This window comes from Plecotus auritus, assembly GCF_963455305.1.
Source record: "Plecotus auritus genome assembly, chromosome: 8".
NCBI lineage: Eukaryota > Metazoa > Chordata > Mammalia > Chiroptera > Vespertilionidae > Plecotus > Plecotus auritus.
The window spans coordinates 5,928,170-5,951,062 of record NC_137782.1 but is presented as its reverse complement, the minus strand read 5'-3'; the positions used below and the strand labels follow the sequence as shown (position 1 = coordinate 5,951,062).

The 22,893-nt window shown below is 48.1% G+C and overlaps 1 protein-coding gene across 2 annotated transcripts in view; it reads left to right on the top strand.

Annotated features, from left to right (window-relative positions):
* The window catches only part of GAREM1 (GRB2 associated regulator of MAPK1 subtype 1), a 175,395-nt gene that overhangs the window by 1,442 nt on the left and 151,060 nt on the right, over positions 1 to 22,893 (top strand). The window lies entirely within an intron of this gene.

Below are 22,893 nucleotides of genomic sequence, written 5' to 3'. Positions count from 1 at the left end.
AGAGGAGCTGGGAGCAGGAAGGTGTTAGTCCAGGTCCCAAGGACCTGGGTGGCTCTCTTTTCTCTGGGGCCCGGGCGTGTGTCCCAGGAGGCGTGTGAAGGGGCAGAGGCACTTTTCCTCTATTTCCTGGTCTGCGGGGTAGACCTTTGAAGCTCTGATGTGACAGATGACGGGAGGAAAGTTCAGGAAGCTGGACTACAGCCTGGGCCTGCTTGCTGGCCTTGCTGGGTGGGTGGTGGTCGTGGTGGGCATTGGGAGCCAAGGGGGGGGGGGGTTTAAAACTGTAATGAAGGACGGATCCACCCGGGAAGGGACAGGCGGTGTTTTCAGATATTGCTGCTTAGAATGGGGGTGGGAAAGTGTGTGCTTTCAATATTTATCTGCAGATCTGGATCGTGTGTGTGTGCGCGCCTGTGTGTGTGCGTGTGCAGTGTTTCATTTCCTCTTTCCCTGTGCAAAATCGTGTCTAGTCGAAGGCTGTGAGTCCTGCTCACCTTTCCAGCCTTGTCTCAGCTCTGACACTCCCCCAAAACTTCTTAGTGAGGCAGAGAGCACTGGGGCGTAGGGTGTGAACTTCTCCCAAAGGCTCCGCTAAGCGGAAAGTTGAGGGAGGCTGAGTTCCAGTTGCCAGCATAACTTCCAGCGTCCTGATGCCGTCCCCCCCATTCATAAGAAGGGCCTGAGTCAGCAGTGTGCTCATCCCACACCGCTGTTTAAAATCTGGACGTGGGTAGCCAGGCCAACACTGTGCCCTTTCAAGCTGGGGAGCGGATTTGGATCCCTGTGTGTAAGGCCAGTTCTTTATTGTGAATTTCTTGTTGCCGCTGGAGAATCACAGTGGCCCACACAACTTTGGAATCGCAGCTCAATACCGCTCTATGCCGTGCTTCTGCCGCTTAAATACCCTATTTAAATATTTCTTGTTTTGTTTTAGTAGCTGCGTAATATCCGGTGGGATGGCTATCCCGTGCAACCTAGTCCCCTGTTGCGGTCAGCAAGCTGCTTTGTACGTTGTGATATAGTTAATGTACACGAATCCATACGTTTGGGTTAGGATATATTCCGGCCTTGCGGAATAAGCATGTGAATCCTTTCCAAGGCCTGGATACACACACATCGTCACATTGATTTAGAGACTAAAGGTGACACAAGAATTGTTAAGTATCTTGAACAAGAACTTTGTTTGATGGGGCAAAGTGCCAGCTTACCCGTTAAATTGGGATAAACTTTGAAGAGTCGATCGTAGATTCCATGCTTCTTTTTAAACGTGTTTCATTCATAACAATGTGTAGGACATGCAGCCATATTTATAAATGCACAAATGCCACATGGGCAGTCTTCAGCTTCCTGCGGTCCTCGCCCTGTGTCTGTCCTTCTGCCAGTTTTAGTACCGCAGGTACATTTTACACACACCTACACACACACACACACACACACCCTATACTTAAGACGAGAAAGGTAGTCATTTTCCAAATCCCTTGTTTTAAAAGACACTAGAAAGGGATTGAAAAACATGTCACTAGTTGACATTTTGCCAAGAGAAAACTGTTGGCTAACTTTTAGGCAATCATTAAAGAACATTAAACATCTGATTTCATAACTGTTGACTACTGAATGCCTACTGTGTGGGGGTTCGTTCCTAGGTGCTTGATGTATATTGTCTGAAATCCTCAGCAGCCCTATTTTAAGGACTGTGAGAACCCGAGGGTCCGAGAAATGGACATACCTGGGAAATGGTGAGGTGGGATTCCAGCTGGCCTTTGGACTCAAGACAGACTGTTTAGCTCGGGATCCTACCTCCTCAGACTCAAGGGGAGCAGGTTTAGAGGAGGGCTCACATCTGCTCTAAATAGCCCCACTGTCTTTTGGAGAGCCCGGGGCCTGGAAAGTCAATATTTTTAAAACAGTGTAGACACCGAATTAAGTGTTGGCCCCATCCATCATGTGCAGACAACGTTCGGCTTCCCAGAGGAGTGGCTGGAGAGAGGGAGGGGGCAGCAGGGAGGACGAGAGTACGAAATCAGAGAAAGAAGGGCAAAGTGGAGGCTGAGGCCCAGGGTATGTCCCCGTGTCGAGGTCATTCCTCCATACGTTTGCCACACTTAGAGTATTAACTACATGCCAAGGAACACGCCTCCAGTCTGTGCATTATGCCTGTCGCTCATGAAATGCCAGTCACATAGATGCATTCGCTGTTACATCCCCAGCGGCGAAACCTGTCATCGTCTGATAAGATAAATACAAAATTCGTGAGCTTTTATGGGGATGGCCTCGTGAATCTTTCTCAAGAACTCCAAGCAAAGGACTCGAGTGATTCTTGAGAGGAGTGAGACACAGCTCGGCAGCCGAGGGCTGGCCCCGGCCAGCGATGCCATGAAGAGCAGGTATTTAGTTGATCGCCAGTCTCAGGAGCTTGGCTGTAGGACCAGGGTCAGCAGATGCTCAGAACTGCGCAGGTGGGAAACCGGTCCTCCTCTGTCCCTTCCGTATCCCGTCTGGAGAGGCTTGGTCTGGAGCAATGTTCTTCCAGTGACTTGCTCCCCCGTGCTCCAGAGATCCTGTGACACTCTGTTCCCTAAGCACATTTTCTAAGCTAATTCCTAAAAGTCTTCATCCTAAATTTAAAGTTGAAAGGACGTAATTTTCAGCATATTGTAACTACTGACCTTTTAAATTAAATGGTTACACCAATTTAAAAATTCTAATGGGGCCCTAGCTCGTTTGGCTCAGTGGATAGAGCATCGGCCTGCAGACTGAAGGGTCCCAGGTTCAATTCCTGTCAAGGGCATGTACCTTTGTTGAGGGCACATCCCCAGTAGGGGGTGTGCAGGAGGCAGCTGATCGATGTTTCTCTCTCATCAATGTTTCTAACTCTCTATCCCTGTCCCTTCCTATCTGTAAAAAAATCAATAAAATATATTTTAAAAAAATAAAAGTAAAAAAAAATAAAAATTCTAATGGGATCTATATTTGATTCTCAGTATCAGTCGTTTTTGTTTTTGTTTTTTTAAAAAAAGCATGAATAAATTCTTCAACAGTTAAAAATTCTAATGGGGTCTATATTTGATTCTCAGTATCAGTCGTTTTTTTAAAAAAAATGCATGAATAAATTCTTCAACAGTTAAAAATTTGACACCTTTCGTTTTTCTCCTTAAATTTATATTTCCCTTCCTCCTACAGAATTCTACCCCAACGTTTTATAGATTGTATGACTTCGGGTATATTTTTATCTTTAAAAGTGTCCTGATCATTCTGTGATACTTTCTGTAACAACAACAAAAAGTATATAAATTCAAACCCAGTGTTTTGTGTTACTTCTGACCATAGGGCTCTTGGACATAATTATATTTCAGGCTGTTTAACACGAGGACTTGGGAATTACCTGACTTACCTGAGGTACCAAGGCAGTTGTTACCCAGATACGAGACTCACCCCTCACGTTAGCATTTGGTTTTTTTTTTATGAGTTCCTCTTCTTCTCGCCCTGAGGCCTTTACACCCTGCCCTGTAGAGATCCGGGAAGGTGGAGCAAGTGCAGGACGCTTGCAAACTGGGGGAAGGGCCGCGTGACGCCGGGAGGTGTTGAAGGACAGCTTCCCTCCCTCCTGGGACAGCAGCCCTCACTGTCACATCCCAGGCAGAGCACTTGTTAGGAAGCTGGGGACCTGGAAATCGATTCTCTTACAGGTGTGAGGGGAACCCCTGAGAACTGCTGGCGTACCCCAGACATGTGTCCCAGTTCCAGGAACGCTAGTCTGGAGGGAGCCGGGAAAGATGGGCTGTGGTCCCGTTGGCTGGGAGGGAAGGAGACCCAGGCTGGACTCAGGAGAGAAAGAGGAGGCCGAGGCAGCTGTTCAGGCGGATCAGCAGCAAGCTCTGCCGTCCAGCTGCGCGGGGACTCAGAGCGGATTCTGAGCCCCAGCTGTGCTGGGACTGGGGAGCCTTGGCCCTGGCCCCGGCCCTGGCCTGGTGCTGCCCGCTTCTCTCACTTTACCACGCAAGTGCCTGGAGGGCCGCCGGGGCAGAAACATGGACACTCAGACCAAAGAGAGGCTCCCAGCAGCTGTTTGCAGATATCAAAGGTGTGTTAGATCCATGTTTTTTCTTTGAAATTAATGTAAGTTCTCTAGGTCTGCTCCGCTCGATGTTATTGTATTACCAGAGGCCCGATGCACGAAATTCATGGAAGAGTAGGCCTTCCTTCCCCCAGCTGCCGGCACCAGCCTCCCTCTGGCACCCAGGGACCCCGGCTTCCCTCTGGCCGCCGGCAGGCACCCGGGACCCCAGCTTCCCTTGCAGCCCCGTCTTCATCTGGAAGGTCGTCCAGAAGGACATCCGGTCTAATTAGCATATTTAGCTTTTATTATATAGACTAGAGGCCCGTTGCATGATATTTGTGCAAGAATAGGCCCCTGGCTTCACTCCCAGCCATCCAGGAGCCGGCAAGTCCCCGCTCTCGCGGGGAGCCGGCACGTCCCCGCCCAGAGCCAGCATGTCCCCGCACCTACCGGGAGCCGGCAAGTCCCCCGCTCCCCAGCCTCCCGGAGCCAGCAAGTCCTCGCGTCTGTCTGGAGCACCACGCCCCGCTTCCCCTCCTGGCAGGCTTCACACCGCTCTGCACCTGCATATGCAAATTAACCTCCATCTTTGTTGGGTTGATTTGCATACTCACTCTGATTGGCTGTGGGCGGAGCGGAGTGATGGTTAATTTGCATGTTTCTCTTTTATTCGGTAAGATACCTGTACATGTACTATGTATGGGTAATATTTTTCCTAAAGTAACTTAGTGTAAATCTTGCTTTGGGAAGATGCTCTGTGCTTCTGTGTGGCTTCATTTCCCTTGGCCTTCTCTATTGTAAGAGGGTACCTGTGCCCCAGGTGACAGAGGTGACAGTTTAAAGGATTTGGAACCTAGAGACCTGTGTTCAGTTACAGGCATGGCCATTTCATACCCCTGTGATCTCGGCCAGATCTCTTAATCCCTTTGATTGTTGTTTTTTTTCATCCAGAAGAAATGGACAAACATTATACTTTGCCCATGTAGCTCATAGTTATTCACTGGTTGTTTATTCGAGCAGCTGATATTTGTTAAGCCCCTACCACGTGTCGAGTCTTGTTATAGGTTTTGGGACTACACTGCTGAACAAACCAAGACAGACCCGCTGGCCTCCGGGAGCTTATGTTTTTGCGTATCTACCTGCGCTGATCATTAAATGCAACACGATAGGTGAAATGGTATGTGCGTTGCAGAATGCGATGCTCGTAGAAGACTGGTCTGGTGGAGGTGCCGACCAGCGTGGGGCGGGCCTCACAGCGTATGGTTCAGGCTGCAGAAGTCCACTGATCATAGATTTTATGGTTTTTGTGCAGGTAACGAAACGGAGGGAAATGCTCTGGGTAACGCCAGTCTATTTCCTTTCGTGTATTCTAGGTTATTGATCTAGTAATCCACAAGTTGTGAAAAAAAAGAAAAAAAGTGGTGTAAGGTCTTCATCAGAGAGAAAGCGTTAACAACTAACTCACCCAAGATTGAGCCTGGGAGGAACCAGAGCGGGAAGTGAGGAAAGGAACTCTTTTTTTTTTTTTTTTTAAATATATATTTTATTGATTTTTTTACAGAGAAGAAGGGATAGGGATAGAGAGTTAGAAACATCCATGACAGAGAAACATCGATCAGCTGCCTCCTGCACATCCTCTACTGGGGATGTGCCCACAACCAAGGTACATGCCCTTGACCGGAATCAAACCTGGGACCCTTCAGTCTGCAGGCCGATGCTCTATCTACTGAGCCACACCGGTCGGGGCAGGAAAGGAACTCTTAACGTAACCCGGAATTGCCTGTGAGTCTGATCACATGCTTCCAAGTCACTGGGATCTTTGGGGCACATCCGCATTGCTGCTTCTCCGGCGTCGGCGGTGACTCTCGGAGCACCTACGCTTACGTAACTGTCAGGAGGAGAAAAGTGCCGACTGTCACGTTATACATATTCAAGTTTCCTGACTCTTCTTTCACACGCTGTTACTCTCCTCCAGTGACCACCTATTCCATTCCATGGTCCATGCCTAAAAATTATGAAAAAGAATGGGAGAGGACCTTGGAGAGGACAGTGGAGGGGATAGACATTGAGGCCCACCAGGCAGGAGTTGGACATAGCGCCTTTTGCTTTCCAAGGAAGATGGCTGTTTTGAAAGTCTTCAACGAGTAGCTAGATGGCCAGTAAAAATCTTTAGATGCCCAGGTTGCCCAGGAAAGCTGGTCTGACCATTGTGATGGGCCGCATCGTAGTTGAAGGGAGAGTTCACGTTGGTCTTTTTGTGCGTTTGGCTGCCTAAGTAAACAGCTAGCTCTGGGAGACCGGCTTGTTAAACTCTTTTATTTCGGTTTGAGGTTCCTGAGGTATCTGTCTTTTCACTTACGGAGCTGCAGTTCTAGGAAAACTCATCAGGTCCTTGTCTTTAGCAGGGCTGTCGATCGTAAGAGCACCGGCTGTTATACGCAGGCTGAAAAATAACTTTCCTTGCTGGGTTCTGTATTCGTTGTCATACGTGACAAAATATAAAATAGCCACTAAAATATCTTAGTGTGTAGAAGGCGCTGGATAAAGCATTTCATAGATGAATGCGCGAGCAGATTTCAGTATTAAAAATTTTAAGGTCCAAAACATATTACTGAAGCTATCTGTGACCTCCTCAAGTCTGAAGTCGAATTTCACTTCTGTTTCAATTGAGACAGTCATTATACACTTAAACATAGACGTTGGAACTAAGACGGTGGGCCCTAAAATTAGCAGTAGGAAAACAGAGTAGGAAAGATGGACCATCATGATGAAATCATGATTCTTAGGGTTATTAGTTATCAATATTTTAAGTTATTTCTAGAAATTACAACTTATTTTTTAAATATATTTTATTGATTTTTTACAGAGGGGAAGGGAGAGGGAGAGAGAGAAACATCGACGAGAGAGAAACATCAATCAGCTGCCTCCTGCACACCCCCTACTGGGGATGTGCCCGCAACCAAGGTACATGACCTTGACTGGAATCAAACCTGGGACCCTTGAGTCCACAGGCCGACGCTCTATCCACTGAGCCAAACCGGTCAGGGCTACAATTTATTTTTGGATTTTTTTTTTTTTTTTTTTTTTTGCTCCCTTGCTAGTTCTTTCATTCTGAAATAATATGCCCCCTTTACACATGACACATAGCTATGTCATTGAATTTTTAACCTTATATGGCCTAGAACGCCATAAATCTCTGGCACTCATCGGCTCTTACCACAATAACGAGAAGGCCTGATTGGCTACTCAGCTAACCACGTAGCCATCCTTGCCTCATCTTCTCAGGGCACCCAGGATTTTACTTCTGGGCAAAGCAAGCCGCTTGGTTTACATAGCGTCACAACACAGCCACGGCTAATTTGGTACATTTGTCATTTCCTAGAATAGCCCGGGACGGACCTGAAACCGTGGTGTCTTATCCCCAGACGCTGCGTTTCGTCGTCGGCCGTCGCAGGAGCATCGCGGCACAGCGACAGGGGGACAGACCAGGGCTCCCGCCCCCCTTTCCGGCCCCCTTTCCGGCCCCATGGGTGAATTACGGAGAATTACAGGGCCAGTGCCTTTGGTGGTCGCTGCTCTCTCTGAAGCCTGGTTTGAAGTATTTAAACACACTCGGGCTTTGATGGCGTAACGGCTGTTTAATGATTACCTGTTTATTGCATCTCAAATGCCACGTGAAGTCTCACAGCTAGGAAGATCTGTGTCCTTCGGGTTAATGTTGAAACCTGCAGGGATGGCGCTCAGAAGGGCATGCTGTGGTCTGTGAGCAGTGCTTATGTCTGCATCCCTGCGAACCCACTCAGCACAGGAGAATGTGCAGGGTCAGGGTTTTTTTGAAGATGACTGTTTTCCCAATGCCAGACTTAAGGCGGCAGGAATGAAAATTTGCTCTTGGTAATTAGTTCACATCGACCGTCTTTTTCCTTCTAGCAGGGAACTGGGTTCAAATATCACAAGGAACCAGACAAGGGTAAATGTTTACTCTTCCAGTTTTAAACATAACCTGTTACCTTGTGGGTGATTAGGAAGCACCGGTTATAACAGGTTCCGTCATCCATTAAAAAACACACAGGTTAATGAAATGCGGAGGGAGCCCCTGGCATAGCCCAGGCCCCACCGGTGCGGGCCATTCCTGGCTGAGGGCTACTTCGAGCTCCTGCTCTCGTCCTTCAGCAGCGCTGGGCCGGGGCGGCTGGCGCCCAGGAACCCACATCTCTTCCCTTGTCATTCCTGGACCTCAGCAGCTTCTGTGCCAGGATCTCCCGTTTCGGGCGGACATTTAAAATCACGCAAGATCCATTTCTACCTTGGGCCACTGACCCGCAAAACCAGTCAAGCGCTAGACCCAGGTTAAAAGCAATTTAATTAGCGATGCATCACGAGCGCGAGCTCTCCAAGGTTCAGATTCCCCACGAGAAATAAGTAGCGTCGAGCTCTAGGCAGATAATCCGCTGTTATGTTTTTCTCTTTATTTTTGTCCCATCTTTTGGTCCGTTAGGAGGGAGGGAGCCGCTGAGAGGAGAAATGTTCGCAAGCTCATTGTGGCCAGGTGCATCAGTCAAGGTTCATTTCAGGACCCCCTCCCCACCCCCACCCCCCCCAAAACGTGGCTTATGCTCACCGCACGGGATAGTCATACAGGATCTCCAGGTTTCGTGTGCGTTTACTCTTTTTAAACTTCCGTTCTGTTTTTCTTCAGTTGCTATTCACAGCTAGGTATTACCTCCGTTTCTGAGATTGAATGATTGTGATTAATCTGTTTTCTCCGCCAACCTGATATGGGATGGAAGTGGTGGCCAGGCCTCGGAAAGAAGGAATCCCCTTCCACTGTAGAAAATAAAATAACCTCATGCCAGTCTTGGTGAACTATGTTGAGTATTTACAACTATCATTGTCTTTGAGTTCAAGTCATGGGGAGGTCCCCACAGACACGTCGTTGTTGATCGGTTCCTGTGCGTCGCGTGAAACGAAGCTGATAAGCCAGGTTCATCACTTTTTGGTTTAAGAGAATAAAGATAAATTGACAAGTTCATAAAAAAAATTATTTTGTAATCCTCACCCAAGGATATTTTTTCCATTGATTTTTAGAGCGAGTGGAGGAGAGTGAGGAGAGAGGGAGGGGAGGTGTAGGGAAGATGGGGGGGGAGGGGAGAGAGAGAGAGAGAGAGAGAGAGAGAGAGAGAGAGAGAGAGATGAGAGAGAGAGATGAGAGAGAGATGAGAGAGACACATCAATTAGTTGCTTCCCACACTTGCCCTGACCAGGGCCAGGGATTGAACCTGCAACCCTTTGGTACATGGGCCTATACTCTATCCACTTAACCACACCAGCCTGGCTATAAGAAAAATTTAATTTTTTTACATGTAACCCATAACAAACTCTTAAGTGCTACATGCTGTGCCCTTAGAGTTTTGTGCACGAATTCCTGTTCTCTTGAAGGAGATGGACTACAGCAACTGAGAGCCTGTTGAAGCTTAGACTGCGGGTGAGAGGATAATGGTAGGGATTCCCAGGTAGCTTTCAGGCTGCAGAGAAGCAAACATGATAGTCTGGATGTCATTTCATTTCTCCTGTTGAGCAGCTCCATAAATGTCAACTTGGATGTAGTGGCTGTGAGGAAGAGACCCAGAGATGAGAGAAGAAAGGTCTGGTTTAATTTGCTTTCTGTGTACGGGCTGTGATTGATGGGGAATAAAATACGTCTTCCTTTACCAGCTTGGCACCTGAGCACTATAAATAGTCTCTATCAGAGGGTTGAGGTGACAGTTGCTGATAGTGAAGTACTAGCTGGCTTTAAGATTATCTTTTAGCGCCAAAGAAGCCCTTCCCCCCAGCCCCCAGTCTTCTCTCTCTCTCTCTCTCTCTCTCTCTCTCTCTCTCTCTCTCTCTCCTCTCTCTCTCTCTCTCTCTCTCTCTCTCATTAATCCTCATCCTAGGATATTTTTCCCTTTGATTTTTTTTTAGAGAGTGGAAGGAAGGGAAGGAAGGGGAGAGAGAGAGAGAGAGAGAGAGAGAGAGAGAGAGATTGTTGTCCTCCAAACACTCCCAGATCAAGGCCAGGGATCAAACCTGCAACCCAGGTCCATGCCCTTGACCAGGAATTGAACCTGAGACCCTTCTGTGGGAGGGCTGACTTCTAACCACTTAGAAACACTAGCCAGGGCTCTTTTCTTTTTTTTCTTGACTCAATTGGGAAGCTATCAGTCTGAGTAGATTGTATACAACAGAACAGCGTGGATAGATACAATAGGAGTTTCATGCTAATGAGTGGAGACTAGAGAGGAGGAAATAAATGAACTAAGTATAAATATCATTTATAGTCTATCCAGTTTTTTAAATTGTCGCAATGAAACAAAACTTTATTTCCCCCTGATTATTAACATAATGACTAGTAAGTTAATATTATGTCATGTACTTATTATGTTAGTAATTCATTATGAAGAATTTGAAAACATAAACATATTTAAAAACTAAATGTAATTTGAAATTCCAACACCCTGAGATATTTTGGTGACTATCCTTTCATGTATCCTCTTCTCTCTCTCTCTCTCTCTCTCTCTCTCTCTCTCTCTCTCTTGCAGTTTTCCATAAACAAGGCATTTTAGCTATTGCTTTTCTTTTTACTTTCTCTGCATTTTAGCTATTGCTTTTCTTTTTACTTTCTCTTCACATCAACCCTCATTCTTCCAACCCAACTCTGCCTGCCTACACGCCCCACTTTGATAATCCAGTGTATAGCCTTCATATTGTCTCAATGTAACCCTACATCATCATTAGATGTACATGCAAAGACATATATTGAAACATAATTCTGTCATTGCTTTATGAAAATGGGATTGCATTACATACTACAGGCCCGGTGCACGAAATTGTGCACGGGTAGGGTCCCTAGGCCTGGCCGGCGATCAGGGCCAATATGTGGGGTGACTGGTGGGGCGATTGGGGGGCCCCCACTGGCACCCGCCTTGGCCGGCCTGGTGCCACCCACTTGCCGACCCCGCCCCCGGAACCGCCGGTCGCTTTCCTCTGCAGGGTGACTGGTGGGGTGATTGGGGGGCCCCCCCGCTGGCACCTGCCTTGGCTGGCCTGGGGCCTGTGGGCTGGGGGTAGCTCCTGCGTTGAGCGTCTGCCCCCTGGTGGTCCGTGTGCATCATAGGATGCTTTTAGATTACACATACACTTTGGCCTCTTGCTTATATTCCCCGTAGAAATCCTCTGAATGTTCTGGTATAAAATAAATTCTTTTTAATGGCTGCATAATATTCCATGCTGCAGAAATGCTCTCCTGTTGATCTGTGTTCAATTTGTTTCTAGTTGTTGGTCCCTGTGAATTACACTTCACCAAGTCTCCGTGTACATAATGTCATTCATTTGTTCATTATTTCTAAGAAGTCTGTGGTTTCTATCGCATATCTTTTATTTCTACCCACAAAAATTCTTTGCTAGCATTGTCTTCCTGGTTCTCTTCACCGCACATGCAAAGACTAAAAATAAATCTTTTTAGGAAAAAGTGGGTCTTCTATCCCAGTATCAAAACCCAGTTCACAGAAGAGGAATTGACTTAATAGATGACCAAATGCTGTCTAAAACGTCTTTATCTGTTCTCACTCCTGTCATTGATGTATGAGAATACTGTCTCTCCAAATCCATGTCAACATTGGGTATTCTAAAGTTTAAAAAAAAAAAATGCTATGTTAATTTGAATTTTCCTGGCTATTAGTGATTTTTGCCCTTTTTATGTTTGTTTAGCATTTAGACTGCTCTTCTGCAAACTTAAACTTTTTTGCTGGTTTTCTATTATACTTATTCTTGCCAATTTCTAGATGCTATTTATATATTATAGAGATATTTTTCCTTATTTATATTTATCTTATCTGTTGGCTTTATTTATATTACTAGAGGCATGGTGCATGAAATTAGTGCACGGGGCGGGGGGGTGTCCCCTCAGCCCAGCCTGCACCCTCTCCAATCTGGGACCCCTTGGGGGATGTCCGACTGCCGGTTTAGGCCCGATCCTGGGGATTAGGCCTAAACCAGCAGTCGGACATTCCTCTCACAATCCTGGACCACTGGCTCCTAATCGCTCACCTGCCTGCCTGCCTGGTCACCCCCAACTGCCCCCCCGCCCCGCCAGCCTGGTCACCCCTAACTGCCCCCCCTGCCGGCCTGGTCACTCCCAACTGCCTCACCCCCCGCCAGCCTGGTCACCCCTCACGGCCTCTCCCCCTCCCCCCCGCCGACCTGGTCGCTCCACGCAGCCTGCTTGTTCAGTCATTTGGTCGTCCCTCGTGGCCCCCCCGCCAGCCTGGTTGTAGGCAGCCATCTTGTGAGGGCGTGAGGGTTAATTTGCATATTACCTCTTTATTATATAGGATAGTTATCCATTTCAGAGTTTTTCATTTTGACATGGAGAGACAAGCCTCTTTTCCCTGTGTTTTCACTCTTGGCTAAGAAATACCTCCCTGACCCCTAGGTTGTACGAGTACTCTCTTAGATATTCTAGGAAGGTGTATGAATTTTTTCATTTAAGTCTTTAATCCACCTGGAATTAATTTTTGCATATGACGTAAGAATTTTATTTTCTCCCAGACGGTTGTGGTGCCAGCCCACTTATTCAAAAGAATGCTTGACTACTGGATTGAACTATTTTTGTCCAATTTATTTTGCTTTGTAACACGCTTCAGCCACACCTGTCTTGGGCTATGATCCAAGAACATATATGGTTAATTAAATTTGAAAACAATTCTTTATTCCCCAGAGTTGTGACTAAGTAGTCCCTACTCTCGATTTACTTCCCACCTCACCCCCAGTGGCTGCAGGAGGCCTGAGGTTTGTTCTTCTGGAGAAATTTGAATTCATTTGAAAGCCAGTGCCTCCCTGTTGAGTCTGGGAAATGACAGTAACTTGTTAAATGCCTCCTGGAAGCACCGTCCAGATGCTCTGGCAATAAGTTCTCTCCAGGGAAGGATTTGTTTTAAAACGATACTTGACTAAGCTGGCGAGTGTGCGTGTGCGTGTGTGTGTGTGTGTGTGTGTGTGTGTAAGAGAGCCTTTCAGAATTCAGGAAGCATTTGCAGGTTGCATTTAACTTTAGACTCCTTTAACGGAAAGTGCATTTCCCCGTTATTTTTTTTGGATGGTGGGCACACTTTAACACACTATTCATAATATGCATGTGTCCATTGCTTTAAAAATTCCCTAGTGACACCCAGTAGGTCATTTTTAAAGACCTAGAGTAGATTTCTGTTCCATTTTTCTTACCACCCCAGAAGTGACGACCTTCTTCCTGGTTCCTCTTAATTTCGCATGCAAGGACCAAAGTTAAATCTTTTTTTTTTAATATATTTTATTGATTTTTACAGACAGGAAGGGAGAGGAATAGAAAGTTAGAAACATCGATGAGAGAGAAACATCGATCAGCTGCCTCGTGCACACCCCCTACTGGGGATGTGCCCGCAACCAAGGTACATGCCCTTGACTGGAATCGAACCTGGGACCCTTCAGTCCGCAGGCCGACGCTCTATCCACTGAGCCAAACCGGTTAGGGCCAAAGTTAAATCTTTTTAGTAAAAACATCGGGCAACGTGGGCCTTAGGTCTCCATGTCGAAGCCCAGATGGCGTGCCTGAGTAGAGGAGAAATGGGGCGAGGAGGGAGCGCACAGCATCCACTCTTCTCCGGGACATTTCTTTCCTCCATGAAGTCTGTGCAAAACCACAACCCATCTCAACCCTGCGTTTGATGAGGGACTTGGTTAGGTTGGAGCTGGCCGTGTGGGAAAGTTGTGTCACGTCTCCTTAGATGTGTCCTTCGGAGCCCCCCGGAGCCGGCTCGCTCCCTGCTCTTGCCGTGGGCCCTGCACAGGGTGCAGGTGACCCCTGGATGGATAGAAAGCTCGTCTGAATGACTCCGCCCGGGGTCTCGGATCCTCCGCGTAGCTCTCCGGTACTGCAGGCCCCACCCCGTGCACAGGTGCACAGTCTGTTCTTCGCCTTCAGACGTGCCAGCAAGTTCTGGACAAGGAGAGAAGGGGTGTTGCAGTGGCCACCCCCCCCCCACCCCCTCCTGCTGCAGCTCAGAGTTACCGAGCTCTTTCCCCACGTCTGACCTCTCGGATTATCTCAGGCCTAGAAGAGGCCCCATATATGTGTCATATTTAGGACTTCCTGAATTCTGTGTAGCCACACTGACCTCATGGGAAGAAGGTGGGAATTATTCTGAGGCTGGGGGAAGCCAGCTCGGCGGTAAAGTGTCGCTGGGAGAGCCCTGAGATTTGGCTGCACTGTTCAGACACCAGCTGTTCCAGGATCACCCGAGGGTATTTCCCATTGATTTTTAGAGTGAGTGGAAAGGCTGGGGAGACAGAGAAACATCGACGTGAAAGAGGCACATCGATTGGTTGCCTCCCACACGCGCCCCGACGGGGCAGGGGATGGAGCCTGCAACCGAGGTGTGTGCCCTTGACCGGAATCAATCCCATGACCCTCTGGTCCTGGTGCTGGCGCTCTGACCACTGCGTAAGCCAGCTAGGGCATAAGCCAGCCTTGGGCAAACTACGGCCCGCGGGCCGGATCCGGCTGTTCTATCCGGTTCTCTTGCTCTCCCCTCCGCTCCTTTACTTTGAATTTATATTAGTTCACACAAACACTCCATCCATGCTTTTGTTCCGGCCCTCCCGTCCAGTTTAAGAACCCATGGTGGCCCTCGAGTCAAAAAGTTTGCCCACCCCTGGAGCTGTTTAATTTGTCCTGATGTGCCATGAGACTATATTTTAAAATGGAAATGAACATGTTTCCCTGATTCTGAGGTGCGCATTTTAAATTCTCTGGAATGGGCACACGTCCTAATGAATGCCATGCCCTCGTTTTATCAGCTGTACTTATTTTCCGTGGTCGTTGTAAAGTACCGATTGTGTTACAAGCGGTGGCACCCTGAATTACAGGAATGGGGGTCCTTCCTCGGAGTGCCTTTGAGGCAGGTCACTGAACATGCGAAGCACACGTGAGCAGCGAGGACTGTTGTGGACGCCCCGAGCAGAGGGGGCGAGCATCGAAGCTGAGCATGAAGGGCTGTTCTCTGAACTATCCGTCTCTGGTTGAGGAAATAGCAGGGCTACGTTTAAATTTAGCAAAAGGGGGGGGGAGGTTCCCTGTCATGTAGGCCTGGGCTGCAATGTCCCCTCATGCTCCCTCTCCCCCTTTAAAGGGCAGCTTGGTGTCTGCACCCCCAGTAGACGCCGGCTTTGAGAGCAGGGACCGTGTCTTCCGTGTTCATCATTACGTTGCCAGCATCCAACACAGCTTCCAGACTGCCCCTGAGCAACACAGAGGTGTCGCATGGGGCCTGACTTAGGGGCTCTTTGGTACACACACATCCACAGTGTAGTGGGTCGTGTAGTGGGTCCCCAAAAATGATGTCTGTGTCCAAATGGCTGGGAGGTTGGTACCTTATTTGGAAAAGGGGTCTTGGAGATGTCACGAACAGTCTTTTTAATTTATCTTTATTGTTGGAAGTATTACACATACTTTGCTTTTTCCCCATGGACCCCCGCCACCCCACCCCCGCCCCTTCCAGGCCTCCCACACTGTGGTCTGTGTCCATGGGTTTTGCACATGTGCATGTAAGTTCCCTGCTTGGTCAGTCCTCCCCCACAGATGGCTCTAAGTGGGCTCTAAATCCAATGACAAGTGTCCTTCGAAGAGGAAAAAGGCGGAGGGAGATTTGAGACGGACGGAGAGAGGAGGCCGAGGTTGGAGGGATCCAGCCAAAGGTCAAGGTCTGCCTGAGCCCCCAGAAGCTGGCAGAGGCAGGAGGTGTCTCCCCTAGATCTTCCAAGGAAGCGCAGCCCTGCTGGCGGCCGGAGTTTGGACCTGGAGCCCCCAGCGCTGTGTGTGGGAGAACCAGTTCCTGTTGGTTTAAGCCACTCAGCATCTGGAAACGTGCTATGGCAGCCATAGGGAAGTACTGCACATACATAGACACACGTGCGCAGAAGCACACACATCTGTGTGAACAGGCACACGCGTTTAGCTGGCCTGGGGCTGCAGAGAGGCCAGAGGCCCACCGGGTAGGCAGGTGGGTTAGACGATGACTGAGCCACAGGCAGGGAGTGCTTTACTCGGAGGCCAGAGCTCTTGAGCAGGCCCCGCAGGAAACACGCACCGAGGCCGGAGCTGGTTCTTGAGGAGCGAGGAGCTGTGGCGGGCTGGGAAGAGGGCGATGCTATTCCTGATGGAAGGTCTGCACAGAGGCCCCCGAGGGGCGAAGGAGATGAGGCCAGAAGGCACGCTGGGGGCAGATCCCGGAGAGCTGTGCCGTGCTCAAGTCTGGCCTTTATCCTGTGGCTGAACTGGTGGCTTTCCGCCCCCACCCCCACGTCCAGGACGCAAACGACAGATGGTGCCTTAGCATAATCCACCAGCGTCCCCGTGTGTATGAACTCCTAATGTAAAAATGAGTGCGTGATGAGTTGCGGTGATGTGTGTTCTGATAACAGGTAAGCTACTCCTATCAGCACCAGGCTCCCCAGAGGCTCAGTGTCCACCCTTTGTCAGTGTCCACCCTTTGGACCTTGTACACATCCTCTCAGCTAATGATACTCCACCTCTCTCTCTCTCTCTCTCTCTCTCTCTCTCTCTCCCCTCCCCCCCCCCCTTAGAATTTGAGTGGGAGACCACGTTTTCATAGGGAAAGTTGAATCCACTCCAGTTTTTATTTTAAGAATCAATTATTTCACAAACTTGAACATTTTACAAAATACTGCTTTTGAGCCACATAGTCTACAAATAGTTCCGTGGCCACGTCACGCCTCGAAGACCAGCGTGCAGGCCAGTGGAAGGCCCAGCCCAGGGCCTGTTCCCCAACGCTCCTCAAATGCTCACGAATGCGAACCCCGAGGAGATGGGGAAGGCTTTCCATATGGGAAAGGCCCAATCAGATTTAGTCTCTAGAAGGATCGTTCCAGTGTCGTTTTGGACGATCATTTCCAGCAGGAAAAATTTGGGATTATAGAACAACTATTTGGAAACTGTAGGGTTGTGATCGGAAGAGAGGTCGCCTCTAGCCCAAACTAGTTAAGTGGGAATATGGAGGAGGGGGGAACGGGAAGCATTTTGAAGGTGAGATGCCTAGGACTCATGCTTGAGTGGGGGGCATGAGAAAGAGGGAAGCGGTCCGTAGTTCCGGGGTTACTGGCTTGGGTGCTGATGCCCCTGGAGGTAAGAACCCGGGCGGCTGTGGGGACACCTCCACAGTGTCAGTACATGCAACAGCAGAGGTGCATCTGTGCCTTGTGATCCTACATGTTTATCACAAGTTGGCTGGGGGGAGGGGGGGGTCTGCCCCAGGTCTGCCCCAGGTCACCATCCTCACCGCAGGACCCAGGCCTGTGGGCCCGGTTTGTGCTTCCACACGTGTTGAGGCAGGAGAGAGAATGTGGCAGGTCACACACCGGCTCCTTCCCGCTTGTGCCCAGAAGTGATGCACCCAACATCCCTCTAACATTTCATCGTTAGCAGCAAATCCCATGGCCGCACTAACTCTCAAGCGGGTAGAGATCTGTCGTCTTTCCAGATGGAGTCTCCCCGTGACGCCAATGACGGTGGTGGTGGTGGAGGTGTGGGAAGGCCGCATGTTCATCTGTGGATATGTTGAACCTGAAATATTTCAGGGAAATTCAGTTCAGAAGAAACTGGGAATCTGGGCGTGCGTCTCGAGAGCGTTCAGGGCTAGAGAAAAAGTATGGGAAGGTTTCAATGTAATGGTCATAAAACAAGCCACACGAGTGAATAACTTTGATCCGCGGGGAATAGAACCTGTTCTAATGATGGTAAAAAGTCAAGGTTAATAGTTTGTGGTTACAAATATAGCAACCCCGAGGCCATATTTTTCTAGTAGCTTATTATAGACTTTTAAATAATTTTAAGTAGCTGTTGGCATAGAAGTGGAATTAATCACTTAAACGGAATTTAGCTTTTTCAGACTCCCAAATCGCTGACTCGCGTTTAGTCATTTAAAAGGTGCCTTTAGATTTTGCAGTAGGATTTTAGCCCATTTTCTGGCCCGGCTGGGAAGAAAAAAATATTGCTAAGAATAGCCATTGTAGTTTGAGTTGAAGATCAGTTATAAGTTGATTAATACTGGGATTGCTGAGTACTCAGAAAATTAGAGTACCTTATAAAATGTTCTGACTGGTTGTGCTTCAGACAAAAATACAAGGTTAACCTTGCTGTAACTGACATTCTTTTCACAGCTCCAGTTGCTGCCAGAGGAAGGTGGTTAATAGCGCTTTTCCCCATTGGCCAGTGTGCATGCGTACATAAGGAGACATCCTTCTTCTAGTCTCCTTTCTCTTCAAAGGTTCTTGCGCTTTTGCCTGCCCAACCTCCATCAGGGTCTCACTTTGAAAACCTGGTGTGTGGATATATGTGATTTCCCAAAATAACCTCTCCTCCCTTGCAAGATTACGCACGTATCAGGAAAACGAAAAACAAACGAATCTGCTTGAGTGCGTGTCACCATTATTTCTTTGAAGGCGATTTTGCAGAATCACAGTAGCAGTGATGGTAAACATGACGATGCCTGCTTAAGTAAGTGAAGTTTTATTTTAGAAGACAGTCCCACCCGTGTCATCACGGGTCCACGGCTGCCTCTGTGCGTCAGTAGCAGAATCGAGTCCTGGGGGCACAGGTCATGGAGCCCCCACAGCCTAAATCCTTCCTCTCTGGCACTCACCCTGGCCCTGAGCCAGCCGTTCTTGCCCCGTTCTCTTTGGGAGAAGTGTCGTTTGTTTACGTGGATGGAAGCAGAGCTGTCCATAGAGGCTGGTAAACGAAGGCAGACAAGACCGACTCATTTAGCAGTGGTTTGATGAGTGGTGGCTAGCTCTTTGAAAATGGGGCAAGAGATCCAAAATAAACCCCTGGAGACAGACAGTGTCGTGATTCTTTATTATTTGTATCCTATCTCTGTGTGAAATGGCTTAACTTTCATCTTAGGCAGGATCTCCAATGCCCTCCCAGAACATACCTAGTCAATGCACCTGCATTGTTTATGCAGCACGACATAGCATGGCGCCAGGAAAGGAAAGCCACTCAGTCACCACAGAGAATGAATTTCAGCAACCTCATTTCCAAATTGTGTGGTCTCTTTATCACCCACAGACCTTTTACCAGCGACACAGGAACAGTCTATAGCAGGGGTGGGAACCTTTTCCTGCCCACGGCCATTTGGGTATTTATACCATCATTCTCGGGCCATACAAAATTATCAACTTAAAAAAGTAGCCTGCTATCTTTGGTCAAACATTTAATTAACTCCCTCCTAATGCCTTGGCAGGGCCAGACCAAATGGTTCCGAGGGCCTTATACAGCTCAAGGGCCGGACGTTCCCCACCCCTGGACTGTGGAAATAAAAATAGCTGTTGGGGAACATGCCTGCAATCTGTAAACAAGTGGGAAGAACAAGCAAGCATTAGACCCCTGTCCTCAAGAAACTGACAATTAAATACTGTATCTTTTATTACTGTCATTTTCACAACTGTTACAGTAGATTTGAGAGATTTAAGAAAGTGAACTTAATCTGTACCATTCCTGAGAGGTATTAGTAATCATTGATTGCTTTTCTGTAAAGCAAGTCTAGTTTTACAGTAATATGATAAGAAAGGGAAAAGCTGCATTAATATGTTTATACTAGTGACCCGGTGCACGAAATTCGTGCACATTAAAAGGGGATTAATTAGAGGAAATAATTTAATATTGCTATTTGCCCTTTCGCTATAATAGAAGTGTCAGAGATGAAAGAAAATTAGTAAAATGTATATGAAAACCTTCCTCTTGTCAGAGTCTGGAGCACACCACAGGACCCAGAGTCAAGTCCCCACCCACCCACATGCACCTCAAAATCGCGTGAGACCCTGACCTGGCCGCCCCCCCCCCCCCATTGGGCTAGATCCAGACCCGGCCAGTCCCACCCTTGTCAAGCCCTGCCAGGCAGGGGGGTGCAGCCTCAGGTCCCCCGGCCCAGCACCGGGAGGGGGGCGTGGCCTGAGTTCCCCCGACCCAGCACTGGGGTGCACCTTGAGGCCCCCCGCCAAGCCCCGCAGGGCAGCGGGCGCGGTCTGAGGTCCCCTGTCAAGCTCCACCGGGCTGGGGGTGCAGTCTGAGGTCCTCCAGCCTGGTGCCGGGGTGGGGGACGCGTCCTGAAGTCCCCTGTCAAGCCCCACCTGGTAGGGGGCACGGCCTGAGGTCCCTGGCCTGGCGCTGGGGTGGGGGGATCAGCCTGAGGTCCCCTAGCCCAGCACCAGGACGGGAAGTGCACCTTGAGGTTCCCCGTCAAGCCCCGCCGGGTCCCTTGGCCTGGCACCGGGGCGGCGGGTGTGGCCTGAGGTCCCCCAGCCTGACGCTAGGGCGGGGGCGCGGCCTGAGGTCCCCTGTAGCCTCAGGTCCCTGCTGATTGCTCATTAAGGCTCCTTATGGGAACTTGGCCTCAGCTGTGGGTGCAGCCATCTTTGTGACGGAGTGATGGTCAATTAGCATATTCCCTCTTTATTAGATAGGATTTCCTCTTTTAAAATGTTTACTTTTCTATAAAGCCAAAGAAACTATTTTTTTTAGAATATGAAGAGCAAGGTATATGATAATACCAGTAGGACTATGACTTAAAAATGCATTCGCTGAATCGTTTGGTTTAATAAGCTTTTAAAATACGCAAAAGTACACTTTGAACGTGGAGAATTTTGTGGGCTGTTTTTGAGATAGCTACGTTAACTGATTTCTTTTTAGTAGAGCTATCCATCGTACACTGCAACCAGAAAGAACACTTAAATTCGGTCGTGCGTATTCCGAGGTCCTTTGGCTGGAAACATGGAGGAATGACTTGTGTAGCAGATGTAAATGAATGACCAGAAACCCACTCACTGCTTCCTACTGCATGTCAATTAGACGGCGACGGATGCTGCTGGTCTGAGGGGAGCAGTGTCACTGCTGCTTGTGTGCGCTTGCCGTTGGAACAGCTTATAGAGTTTTAAAAGCAGCGAAGTCGCACGGGCGTGGTGCTCTCCCTGCAGACAGCACAATCGGGGTCTTTGATGGCTGGGGCAGGGGGGCCTGCTGGGATGATGTATACAGCACCCGGCCTTAATAAGATCCTGCTGCCCCGTCACCGTTGGGAGATTGCTTGGCAACACACCAGGGCTGGATTTTTCTGTTTTCGTTCTGCACTTCCTCGTGTGTCATCATCCGTGCGTCTTGAAAATGTAAACCCCACGTGTCCTTACCTGACAATTATAGGAATTGCACGGGGGTTTGAGGAAGTGTTGGTGGAAGCAATGGTAATCACTTCCAGAAGCCTCGGACAAGTCATCTGATGCGCTCCCAGGTATCGAGGCGTGCGGAAGACAGAAGCCCTGGTGCCATATGTATCGCCTTCCTCCTGGTTTTTTTGTTTGCTCGTTTTTTTGTTTTGGAAATGGTTCTTCTTTGGGGGCCCCAGTCAGACACAGGTCTCCACCCCCATTCCCTCTTGACCTGGCGTGTGACTTTGGGAAATGAAGGAGCCTTTTGGAATGTGTGTCCTTCTATGAGGATCCCAGTTTCGCCTGGGCACAGCCCCCGTCTGCGCCTCCTGGCCCTGCAGAATTAATAGTGCCCTCGTTCATGCTCTGAGGGGTCCTGGTTCGGGCACTGCGTTATATGGACGTCCCCTTGGTAGGTGACATGGAGATACTGTGAGGGTGTGACTGCATGAAATAATGTGGAAATGAACATCTCAGTTGCTTTGGTTCACAAAGTAAAATTTTTGTTGCAGTGGGTAACCTTGGATTCTATAATAACATTGAGTAATTTTATTGCGTGTGTGTGTGTGTGTGTGTATGTGTGTGTGTGTGTGTGTGTGTGTGTGTGTGTGTGTGTGATACAAAACGCACGCTCTGAGGCAGTGCTCTGAGAACGGGAGAGGCTATTTTGGTGTAGCCGTTTACTGTGTGTTGGTAATCAACCTTCTCCGTATTTTGAAAGGAGTAATTACTCCTGTATTTACGACTTTTGAGATTTTTCCTGCACAGCAGTGTCGCCATCTGTTATTTGAATAAATTTGAAGGCTGTGGTCCCCTCGTGGCAGAGCATCCGTTAACATTTAGAGCAATTCTTTTGATTGGCAACATGCATTTTTACCTCATCATGGCATTTCCTGGGATAACATGGCTTTGCTACTGAAATGATGATTTGTGAGAGTAATTTCTATCATGCTACTGTTGTCTCATGATTTTTCCTAGAAAAATGAATCCATGTGAATTTGATTCTGAGATTATTACACAGGCTAATTAAATGTTTAGAATGTACAGTAGGGATTTTAAACTACTTTTAGGAGGTGGAAATAATTTGTTATGCTATAGTAAGATGGTTAATTTTGCACTAGAAGATTTCAAGACATACTAAACTATATTTGCCCATTGAACTCGGGCAGTTTAAACTAGGAGTCGTTAGCCTCAGCCATTCAGCTTGACTTTGTCATCTTTCATTGGAAGATTTCTGGTTTTATATTCAAAGGCAAGAACTTATTAATTCATGAATTCTAAGTATTACCATAGACGATAATTTCCACAAGACTTTTTATTTATATCATTCATTTTTCTCTTCTTTTTTTCAAGTAACAATGTGAATATGTGAATGGTGCTCTGGGGGACTCGATATCTCCATTTGAGGGGCAGGCGCTGTTAAGCGTTTCTGATGAACGATTTTACATGTACATCATAGGCTACTTTTGCATAAATTCTTTTCTGTTCCTAAAAGATGCTCAGGAAGACCTCTCTGTGACAGTTCTGTGACCTGTGTGTGTGTG